Below are 13,050 nucleotides of genomic sequence, written 5' to 3'. Positions count from 1 at the left end.
GGAATGGAATTTAAAATTATTCTAAGGTTGCATGTGTGAAAGCACCATGCCTTGAAACAAAACATTTATTTTTAAAGTGCATAATGAACACTGCATACAAAGTTTGTGTTACAAGAGAGAGAAAAAAATCTCACATTTTTTAAAAAGGAATATGCAACATATTTACATATAATAAAATAAAATTAAACTAAAATAACAACAATGAAAGACACAATCTGACCTCTGAAAATCAAGGGAGAAATCTCTTTTAAATAAACTTGGCACAATTTTTAAAGTAAGTTATGAAAAATAATAATACCTGAATATAGTATGTAAAAGTACCAACACAATAAAGCTAAAACAATATCCGTGGAAAAATTATTTGCTGTAGATTACTTTTAAAAAATGATCTAAGTCCTTTCCTGAAGAAGGTAAATGAATGAAATTTAAAAATTGCCTGAGAAAAATCTGTGAAAGGAAATGAATATAGAGAAGCAGAATATAATTTAACTATAAAGCACACAAATAGAATTTAAAAATAAGGCCGCGTGCAGTGGCTCATACCTGTAATCCCAGCACTTTGGAAGGTGGAGGCAGGCGGATCACCTGAGGTCAGGAGTTTGAGACCAGCCTGACCAACATGGAGAAACCCCGTCTCTACTAAAAATAGAAAAAAAAAAAAAAACTGGCGGACGTGGTGGCACATGCCTGTAATCCCAGCTACTAGGGAAGCTTAGGCAGGAGAATCGCTTGAACCTGGGAGGCAGAGGTTGCATTGAGCTGAGATCATGCCATTGCACTCCAGCCTGGGCAACAAGAGCAAAACTCTGTCTCAAAGAAATAAAAAATAAAAATAAAATAAAAATAAGTGGCAGCCAACATGCCCAACATGATTTTCGGTGATGAAAGAAATTCTCTGTATCTACATTGTCCAATGCAGTAACTACCACACATATGTAGTCACAAAATTTCTACTTTGGCCACAAATTTGGCTATTACTACTAAGGATATGCCATTTAGTTATTTAATTATAATTAATTTACAGTTTATAGCCACATGTGACTTGTAGTTACTCTATTGGTCAATGCAGATCTAGAATCTTGGAGAAGGCAGTTAAAATAATGAGATATGGTCAAAACAAAAATGGAAAAGGTGCACAAATAGTGAACACAGAATATGAGAATGTGAAGTAACAATTCACACAGTAAAATTTAATAATGAGATGCTGCCTTGATGGGACACGTGTCTAATGATATTCAAGGCTTGTCTTGTTACAGGTAGAAGAGCAGGAGCAGGGCAGGAGAGGGCTCTTCCCCTACCCACTAGAAATGTCAGGTGATGGCCTATTAATGATCACTTTGCCTCTCTAAAAATGACAATTAGGCAGCACCAGAGAGAGGCCATTTCATGGTGGTCTACACCTGTTAACATCAAAAATGTTAACTAAATGCAGACCCCAGGAAGAAGCAACTTCTTGGGCATTTATGTTAAGAGACAAAAATGGCAAAGCATAATCTTCTGGGGACACACTCCACTGGAAAAGGAAAGAAAACTTCAGATGGACATGCACATAACTCCCTAAACGCACCGTGCATGCTCAATTCCAAAGGGTAAGGAAAGCACTGTGCATGCCGGAAACTCTCCCTAAAGGAAGAATCATGGGAAAGAGGCAAGCCCATCCCAGGATCAAGGTTAAAGGCCCTTCTCTTTTCTCTCTTGGACCTTCAGGCATCCACTTGGGTCTCTTCCAAGAGAATTTTCCTTTCCTTTCTGTTCTAAAGCCTTTTTAAATAAACTTCCACTCCTGCTCTGAAACTTAGCCTCTTTTTCCGCTGTATGCCCCTCAGTCAAATACTTTCTTCTGAGGAGGCAAGGACTGAAGTTGCTTACGGACCCATGCAGATATGCTGCCAGTAACTCGAATCTCTTCTACTGGTAACAGTATCATTGTAAGGGAATGAGACCAGTTCACATCTCAGTGCTCGGAGAACTCACCAAAAATAAAAAATTGGAGGATGCTGTGAACTTATCTACCTTCCAAGGCAAGTCCCACAAGCAAGAAGCAAGACTCTCTTCCCCCAAGGTCTTAAACTCTTCTGATGCTCCTTCTCTGGGAAAACGCATCCTCTGATTGGCTTCCCCTTATATAGGAAAAAACAATTAATAAACCTAATCAGCACTACATTCCAAGAGACATGCCCTGATTGCACAGATACTGAACCTCATCAAAACTTCATTCTGGAGACACATCCGGTTCAATTTGATTGGATTTTTGAGACAACTACTAAAAACCCCACATCAACTTGGAAACCAAAGAGTTAAGGCTATTTTGAAGGAAAAATAGGAAGATTCATTCCTTTTTTCATTCATAAGTACTTTTTTATTTTATTTTATTTTTTTTGAGATGCAGTCTTGCTCTGTCGCCCAGGCTAGAGAGCAGTGGTGCGATCTCGGCTCTCTGCAAGCTCCGCCTCCGGGGTTCATGCCATTCTCCTGCCTCAGCCTCCCGAGTAGCTGGGACTACAGGCGCCCGACACCACGTCCGGCTATTTTTGTATTTTTTTTAGTAGAGACGGAGTTTCACCCGTGTTAGCCGGGGTGGTCTCGATCTCCTGACCTCGTGATCCGCCCACCTCGGCCTCCCAAAGTGCTGAGATTACAGGCGTGGGCCACCGCTTCCGGCCTTATAAGTACTTTTGAGTGTATTATATGTACTAGAAAGCATTCGCAGTCATGGGGTACAGCAAGAAACCAGACAAACTCGAGTCTTATGGAGACTCTATATTCTAAAATTATTTGGAAGTAAACTGGACCTGAAAACAAATGGAAAGTGAATAGATCTAAAAAGTTTCAATATTCATGATGATTTAAAAAAATAAAATATATTGCAGAAATGAAGTCAGGAAGTGTTAGGGGGCATATGGTACTTTTAAGGCCATTGGTATCCTCTGAAATTCAAGCAGGCTGAATACATTTTCATAACTAAAAGGAAAGCAGATGCTAATAGAAGACAATGAAGAAAGAGCCTGAAAGACATTTCAGAGACCTTGGCTGGTGGCAGCCCCTCCCTTCAAAGGTCTGGAGGCCTATAAGGGAAGACTGGTTTTGTGGGCTGGGCCTAGGGCTGCACCACCCAGGGCAAGCGCAGGACAGTGCTCACAGCATTCTACCTCCCAACCACTCCAGCTCCAGCCAAGGCTAAAAAGGCCCCAGACACAGTTTGGATCACTGCTTTGAGGGTGCAAGCCATAAGCCTTGGCAATTTCCATGGGATATTAGACCTGCAGTTGCACGAAGTACAGGAGTGCGCTGCTGATAGAGACACATCCGAGACTGGGCAATTTACAAAAGAAAGAAGTTTCATTGGACTTACAGTTCCACATGGCTGGGGGGAGGCAGAAGGCGAAAGGAATTTCTTATATCACAGCAGGCGAGTGAGAGAATGAGAGCCAAGCAAAACTGGTTTCACCTCATCAAACCATCAGAACTCGTAAGACTTATTCACTACCACGAGAACGATATGGGAGAAACTGCCCCCATGATTCAATTATTTCCCACTGGGAACCCTCACAACATGTGGGAATTGTGGGAGTACAATTTGAGGTGAGATTTGTGGGGGGACACAGAGCCAAACCGTATCAGAAGCCTTCACCTGGATTTCAAAAGATGTATGGAAAAGCCTGTATGTCCAGTAGAAGCCTGCTGGGGTGGAGACCTCATGGCAAATATCTACTATAGCAGTGCAGAGGGAGAATATGGGGTAGGAGCCCCCACAGAGTCCCCACTGGGGCACTGCCTAGTGGAGCTCTGAGAAGACGGCCACCATCCTCCAGACCCCAGAATGATAGATCCACTGACAGCTTGCACCCTGAGCCTGGAAAAGCTGCAGGCACTCAACGCTAGCCCTTGACAGCAGCCATGGGGACTGACCCTTGTATCCAAAAGAAAATAATTGTTCTACCATAAAGACATGTGCACTCATATATTTATTATAGCATTATTTGCAATAGCAAAGACATGAATATTTTCTCTATCATTGGATAGAGAAAATGTAGTATATGTACACCATGGAATACTATGCAACCATTAAAAAATTATGTCCTTTGCACCAACATGGATGCAGCTAGAGACCATTATTCTAAAATAATGCAGGAAGAAAAAACCAAATACCATACGTTCTTAGTTATAAGTAAGAACAAAGCGCTGATTACACATGGATGTAAAGATGGCAACAACGGATACTGGGGACTACAAGAAGGGGAAGGGAAGGTGGGGACCAAGACCTGAAAAACATATACACCATGAAATACTATGTTTTCTACCTGGGTTACAAGATCATTCATACTCCAAGCCTCAGCATCACACAATGTGCCAATGTAAAACCCTGCACATGCATTCACTGAATCTAAAATAAAAGTTGAAATTTTTTTTAAATAGGTGAAGATCTGAATAGACGTTTCCCAGAAGAAGAGATACAAATGGCCAACAAATATATGACAAAATTCTTACCATCTCTAATTGTCAGGGGGATGCATACAAAAACCACCATGAAATGTCACCTGACACCTCTTAGAATAGCTGTTATCGAAAAGATGAATAGCAAGTATTAGTGAGGATGTGGACAAAAGATAACCCTTGTATACTTGTGGTGGAAATACAAACTACTATGGCCATTTTGGATAATAGTATGAAGGTTTCTCAAAAAATTTTTAAATAAAACTTCCTGCTGATGAGGCTGTTGAGATATAGGAACACTTTTACACTGTTGGTGGAATGTAAATTAGTTCAACCATTGTGGAAGACAGTATGGTGATTCCTGAAAGACCTAGAACCAGAAATATCACTTGACCCAGCAATCTCATTACTGTGTATCAACCCAAAGGAATATAAATCATTCTGTTATAAAGATACGTGTACACACATATTCACTGCAGCACTAGTCACAATAGCAAAGACATGAAATCAACCCAAAGGTCCATCAATGATAGACTGGATAAAGAAAATGTGGTACATATACACCATGAAATACTATGCAGCCATAAAAGGGAATGAGATCATGTCCTTTGCAGGGACATAGAGGGAGCTGGAAGCCATTATCCTCAGCAAACTAACCCGGGAACAGAAAATCAAACACTGCATGTTCTCACTTACAAGTGGAAGCAGAACAATGAGAACATATGAATACTGAGAGGGGAACAACACACATTGGGGCCTGTTGGGAGGCAGGTGGAGGGAGAGTATCAGGATAAATGGGTAATACATATATGCATTGGAATATTATTCAGTGTTACATAATAATGAAATCATGTCATTTGTGACAACATGGGTGGACTTCAAGGGCATTATGTTATATGAAATAGGTCAGCCACAGAATGACAATTACTATATGATTTCACTTGACAGAGCAAGACTCCGTCTCAAAAAAAAAAAAAAAAAAAAGAAATCTAAAATAGACAAACTCACAAAAGCAGAGAGGAGAATGGTGGTTGCCAGGGGCCCTGGTGCAGGGGAAATGGGTAGATGTGGTTAGAGCACAAAGTTTCAGATATACCATAGAAGTAAGTTCTGGAGGTCTCATTTACAGCATAGTGCTTAGAGCTAAGAATACTGTATTGCACACTTAAAATTTGCTAAAAGGATGGATTTTGTGTTCTTACCAAAATTTCTTACCAGTAATAATAATAATAATGGGGGGGGGACTTTAGGAGGTGAAGGATATGTCTATAATCTTAAGGGTAGTTGTGTTCATGATGTATACTTACCCCAGACTCACTGAGATGCATATCTTAAACATGTACAGCTTTTTAAATGTAATCATAGCTCAACAAATTGGGTTAAAAAAATAAAAAGAGGGGGTTGGTTAAAAAATTTAAAAGGAGGGGTAGATGTTCCCTTGTTTTTCTCTCTTGGCTATTTTCTTTCCTGGTGCCTGGAATTAAAAAATGATAGGTGGGCATTTAGCAGCCAAACTGGAGCCTCTTCTAAAGTACAGCAGAGCAGACAGCTGGAAGGGGCCTGCGTCCCTAATGAATTTGGCAAGCATCTGTACCAGCCGTGATAGGTGTAACTATAGATTTAAGTGAGAAAGAAATAAACTTCTGCCTTGTTTAAGCCACTTTGTTCAGACATTAATTTCATATGCATATAGAGAATATATGCGCCTTATGAGTAGGAAAAATGTTTATGCCATATGGTTCGTAATGGGTATTCCGCAATATAGGATGATGCTGATTATGATGACAATGATGACAAACAGCATGAAATAATAAGTAATGAAAAAAAGTGGCTTAATAGTTGTATATGGTTACTTAATTAAATATTCTGCTGCTAATATCATTCAATGTATTTGTATGCCGGTGGGAGTTTTATTTGATGTAGACTAAGAAAGTTTACATTATTTAATGAAAAATACTAGATCAATTTTAAAAAACAGTAAAAATATCATGAGATGGAACTAAGCATCTGTATTACAAAGCAACTGTCCCAGTTGATTTTATGCATAATAATGATTGAGAATCCCATGATCTAGATCCAACATATCTCAACCTTTATAGGTGCTATCAAGGAAGCACCTAAGGAAGACAATTTTCCTGACTATATCCATACCTCCAGTTGGTAATAGATCTAGAGATCTAGAACCCAAATCCAGACCTCCTGCTTCCATGTGCAGTGGTCTTTCGCTGTTCTGTTTTGTTCCACTTGGTGAAGAGGATTTGAGAATAAATGGCCACATGATTCAACTCCCTCCTCTGCTCTGAGGAATATAGCCTTGTCCTAGCAAGCAAGAAGCTCATACAGTAGTGGAAGAGGCAAATATACATTCACTAATCTAACATACAAGGCAGTAAGCACTGTAACATCAACAAAGCACTTTGGGGTTTCAGATCAGGAGCAAGTGGGGTGATTAATTCTTAGCAGGGCTAGAAAAGTCTGGGAAGTGTTCACTAACAAAATGTCTGGTCATTAACGAAAGCAACTGGTTTCTCAACACAGTCTAATTTATTGTAACAATATAAATGGTTGTTTGTTCATAAACTTTCATCTTTTGCCAAAATGTTTGTAGCTTATGTTCCCATTTAACAAGGTTTTCTGGCCAAAATTGTGCATCCACATCAGTCCTCCCATCAAAGCAATTTTGCATGCATAGAACACCTCTATCTATGAATATCCCCAATGAGGTACAGAAAGGCTCTTCTTGTCCAAACAGAGACATTCCACTGGTGCTAGAGAGCCATGGACGGAAGTTTTCTCTGCCTCCTGGAAATGAAGCCAAACTTTCTTCTTTCTTCAGCCATGAGGATTCCTGTCCTCCTCTTCACCATTTTCTTCTTTATGAGCCAAGTTCTACCAGGTAACAAAATAAACTTGGTAAGAATGGAGCACCTAACACCTTACAGGGATTCAGAGCAATCACCATCATCTATGACCAGATAGGGGATCTCATAGGAAATCTGGAAGACACACCAGTCTCCGGCTCCCTGGTTAGGCCCAATTCTGTCCAACCCACCTGTACAGGCCCCGCACACCCAGTGCCCACCAGGTCCTGTCAGCCAGGAGGACCCGTGCTCATCCCCTGAAGTATCCGTGGGAGCCTGCATCCCACAGGGACCCACATCTCGGGGCCAACCTCCATGGGGGCCTCTTGGTTGTGGTGGCAGGGGTGAGGGGTAGTTGACTTCCAGCCCTCCCATCCTGGCCACTGTATTTGTGGGGATCATTCAGGCCTGGGAGCTTCCTGGGGACCCCAGAAGGAAGAGAACAGGGTGGTCATGGCAGCCTCAGCTCCAGGCTCTGGGCCAGAAGTTGATAACGACCAATTGAGAGCAACCACTGAATTCAGTTCTCTTACAGATACACGAGAAGTTGGCGAAAAACTGAATGTCGACCATTCTATGGTCTTCCAGCATTTGAAACCAATTGGAAAGCTGAAAAATCTTGATAAGTGGGTGCCTCATGAGCTGACCAAATATTTTAAAAATCATCCTTTTGAACTGTCATCTTCTCTTATTCTATGAAACAACAATGAACCATTTCTTGATCAGATTGTGACATGCCACGAAAAGTGGATTTCATCCAACAGCCAGCTCACTGGTTGGACTGAGAAGAAGCTCCAAACCACTTCCCAAAGTCAAACTTGTACCAAAAAAAGGTCATGGTCACGGTTTGGTGGTCAGCTGCCGGTCTTCTGATCCACTACACTTTTTGAATCCTGGTGAAATCATTACATCTGAGAAGTATGCCAAGTTAATCGATGAGATGCATGGAAAACTGCAGCACCTGGAGCTGGCACTGGTCAACATGAAGGGCCCAGTTCTCCACAATGCGTGACCACCTGTCATACAACCAGGACTTCAAAAGTTGAATAAACTGGGCTATGAAGTTTTGTCTCATCTGCCATATTCACCTGAACCCTCGCCAACCAACTACCACTTCTTTAAGCATCTTGACAACTTTTTGCAGGGAAAACGCTTACACAACCAACAGGGTGCAGAAAATGCTTTCCAAGAGTTCATCGAACCCTGAAAGCACGGAATAAACAAGTTTATTTCTCATTGGCAAAAATGTGTTCAATGTAATGGTTTCTTTTTTTTTTTTAAGACCTAGTCTCACTCTGTCGCCCAGGCCAGAGTGCAAAGGTGCAATCTTGGCTCACTGCAACCTCTGCCTCCTGGGTTCAAGAGATTCTCCTGCCTCAGCCTCTTGAGTAGCTGGGATTACAGGCACTTGCCACCACACTGGCTACTTTTTGTATTTTTAGTAGAGATGGGATTTCACCACGTTGGTCAGGCTGGTCTCAAACTCCTGACCTCCTGATTCACCCGACGCAGTCTCCCAAAGTGCTGGGATTACAGATGTAAGCCACTGTGCCCAGTCCATTGTAATGGGTTCTATTTTGATTAATAAACATGTGTTGCAGCGTAGTTATAAAAATTTAAAATTCACGGTCCAAAACCACAATTACTTTGGCACCAACCTAATAATAGAAGAATTAAAAGAGGCCTTTATATTAGAGAGCCCATGGATGATAAAATAATAAAGAATATTACAATCTCCATAAGCCACAAACTTGGTAAATTAGACCAACTGGATGAATTAAAAGGCACAATCTATTAATACTAAAACATAGGAGAAATAGGTAATCTAAAAATATTGATATCTACTTTAAAAATGGAATCAATACCTAATAACCTTACAGAAAACCTATATATTCCAAAATCCTGACATTCTGTCAAGTTGTTCTAACTGGTGGGATTCGGGGATTTCCATTTTGATAAGAACATAGGTGAGTCGCACACACTTACTTTTAGTGCTCATTGGTCAGGAAACCTATGTCCACTATAGGATACTGCAGAGCGATGCGTTTTGGAGAATTTAGGCAAGATAATATGATTTTCAGAGTTAAAGGAAGGCAACTTGTTTTATGTACAATAATTCCTCATAATATCACAGGGGATATCATATTTAAACTTTGGGGTATCCCCAGGTATAATTCTTATTTGAGCCACATGTGAATTTCAGACATGCAGGCTTCCCAACTTTTGTGGCTTTCAACAGATGTGGAAGTTAATTCACAACCTACTTTGTGGAGGCATAAAATTCAATGAGCACTCATTTAGCATTTTATTTGAAATATTATTTTTGTAAACTTTGCATTTCCAATTAGGTGAAATTTTAAACCTGTTTCAGTTCTTATCCACTTTTTTTTTTTTTCCCTGAGACGGAGTCTTGCCCTCTCACCCAGACTGGAGTGCAGTGTCATGGTCTTGACTCACTTCAACCTCCACCTCCCAGGTTCAAGCAATTCTCCTGCCTCAGCCTCCCAAGTAGCTGGGATTACAGGTGCCCACCACCACGCCCGGCTAATTTTTGTATTTTTAGTAGAGATGTGGCTTCCCCATGTTGGTCAGGCTGGTCTTGAACCCCTGATCTTGTGATCTGCCCACCTCGGCCTCCCAAAGTGCTCGGATTACAGGCCTGAGCCACCGTGCCTGCCCTCTCCACTCTTTTTAGGCAGAGGGGAGTAAGGTTTGCTTTAAGTTAGGAGGGACTCCCGTGTACCCAACCCATTTGTGTAAATTTCTTCCTTCAGAGTTCTTCAAATCAGCATCACCATTGTTAAAGGCCTCCCACATGGTAATAATTGTGCTACAGGGTTTTACGAACATGAAGTTTATGTTTGGCTGAATTAACCTCCTTGCTGTGGCACAAGGGGGCCATAGGTGTTTTCACCAATTATGAAGCGAGTTCACTGTGTAATGGCTACCAACTTTTCTGAGTACAATGAGAACAAACACATTCATACATAAATTCCATGAAGTGAATTTATTACTTACAAATAGCAAACAAAAGACAACAGAAGCCTAGGATTCAATATGAAGCGCTACCACAAGATCAGGAAGGCTATCCAGAGCAGATGGATGGAGTTTTGACTGTAAATGCTTCACTTGCACTACAACTGAGGGACCCCAGAAAGCAGCCCACCTTGGGTTTTCTCCCACGATGTGGTTTGCTGGACACAAACGTTAAAGGCCACTCTGTTTTGAGCAGGGACTCTAACAGAGCCTGGGCTGTTCTGACCAATGTCACCAGATTATCAGGATATAGCATTCCCAGCATATCATACAGTTATCTTGAGAACTACCAGTAAGAAAGGGAGGAAAATGGCCCTGCACCCTTCAAACTGAAGGATCAGGATATTTGTTGTGACAGAGGCACAGACAGTAGCGACAGAGTGTTCTTGTGAGCCATCTACTAGCTCTCTTGAACCATGGATGTACACCTCATCAGGAGGGTGTAGGGGACAGCGGCAAGGGGAGCAGCAGCACAAGAAACAAACAAGGCCACTACTTCTGCCTACATAATTACTATTGTCTTGGAGTGTACAGTAGTTAATAATGTTCACATGGCTGCCCTAAGCATACAGAGATGGTGACCAGAGTAGATGCAGGGACTACAGAGATACAGCCTGATTCTTGCTAATTAGGACTTAAGTGTCGGTTTATGTGTTGTGCTTCTGTGCATTAATAATCCAGGGCCTCAAAACTGCCTGTTAAGCACAGGCCAAATGTCATGCTGGGGTGCAATTAAACATTCATGTCTAGGAGATGAGAGCATTTTAGTGTGGGAGAAGATGACAACACCTAAAGACCACAAAACACTGTGCAGAACAAAGGGAAGGCCCATCGTCAGCTCATGGTTCTGACTCAGGTGACTGCTGATGTGTTACGGAACCATCAGCCGACAGCAGGTAGGTCAAGTTGAGCAGGTGTCCTGCATGAGGGCTGGTCCATTCCACTCGTGTTGCATTGCCAATTGTTTCAATAGCGTCTCATGCACCCCACTGGTGAGGAAGGAATGACACCCTAAGTTTACTGGCACCATTAAACACATAATATCTATTACTAAACAGACAAGCCAGACATCAGTTATTAATTACATACAGAAAGATGGCATAAGCTCCCACAGGCCCAAACAGGGATTAACTTGGGAGCAGGGAGTGGTATCACATTAAAAAAGTGAGGATGTTCCTTTTTTTTTTTTTCCTTTTTTTTGAGACAGAATCTCGCTCTATTACCCTTGCTGGGGTGCAGTGGTGTGATCTTGGCTCACTGCAAACTCCGTCTCCCATGTTCATGCCATTCTCCTGCCTCAGCCTCCCTAGAAGCTGGGACTACAGGTGCCCACCACCATGCGTGGCTGATTTTTTGTAGTTTTAGTAGAGACGGGGTTTCACCGTGTTAGCCAGGATGGTCTCAATCTCCTGACCTCGTGATGCGCCCGCCACGACCTCCCTAAGTGCTGGGATTACAGGCGTGAGTCACTGTGTCCGGCCGAGGATGTTCCTTTGTTCCTACAGGAGTACGTGATTGGTTTGTCTGTTGGTTGGTAGGGAACTGAGTCATGTGACACTGACTGGTAAGACTGTAATACTCTAAAATACAATATATAAACCATCATACCATAATGGTGTAATACGATCTACTACAATACCAAAGACATCGATGAAAAGCCCAACGCTATCATATGTGACTGAGAGACTGAATGCTTCCTCCCTCAGATTGGTTACAACGTATCGTCCTATGACAGTCCTCTCTCCTTCATTCAAAGTGAACGATCCAAATAACAGACAGAAATAATAAAGAATAAAGGGCAACAGATGCAAAGAACTCACGAGATGATACTCCATGATAAACTTTATGTACTTAGGAATTAATACCAACTCAGTATTAGCAAAAAATAAACATCTTTACATCAAGAGTAATTTTTCCTTTAATAAAGAAAGGTGGAATGTGTATAATGAACAAGGTATAATCAAAGTTTACCAAATGAGGCTAGTAAGACTATTTCAACAATTCATAATCATTATTCACTGGTGCATTAATCACAGGGCAATACATACAAATGAAACTTACCTGGCCGGGCACGGTGGCTCATGTCTGTAATCCCAGCACATTAGGAGGCCGAGGCAGGCAAATCATGAGGTCAGGAGTTCAAGACCAGCCTAGCTAACATGGCGACACCCTGTCTCTACTAAAAAGACAGAGAATTAGCTGGATGTAGTGACGGGCGCTTGTAGTCTCAAGTACTCAGGAGGCTGAGGCAGGAGAATCGCTTAAACCTAGGAGGTAGAGGTTGCAGTGAGCCGAGATTGCACCACTGCACTCCAGCCTGGGCAACAGAGTGAGACTCCATCTCAAAAAAAGATAATAATGAAATAAAAAAATTGAACTTACCTACATATTAGAAAAACATCAAACTTCAACCATGAATCCAGCAAATTATCAAATGAATAGACAAAAATTCTACCAACAAACTTAATATCATTATCTATGAAACTCAAGTACTACTGCTTAAAGAGCATCTACAGAACTCTCACCTCAAGGTTTCCCTGCAAAACAACGTGAAATGCATACTCAAGAATCTTTAAGAATGAGTCACTGATAAAAACAATATACTTGTACCTTGTGTAACATTTCATACACTTTTTTCAAACACTGCACGATAATTAATTTGCATCAGGCTTTCCAAATTAGAAAAGCTTCACTTATAGAGCTTCCTTCCCATGGGAGT

This window comes from Macaca nemestrina, unplaced genomic scaffold (assembly GCF_043159975.1).
Source record: "Macaca nemestrina isolate mMacNem1 unplaced genomic scaffold, mMacNem.hap1 Scaffold_113, whole genome shotgun sequence".
Classification (NCBI taxonomy): Eukaryota; Metazoa; Chordata; class Mammalia; order Primates; family Cercopithecidae; genus Macaca; species Macaca nemestrina.
Note: the sequence above shows the minus strand (reverse complement) of the source record.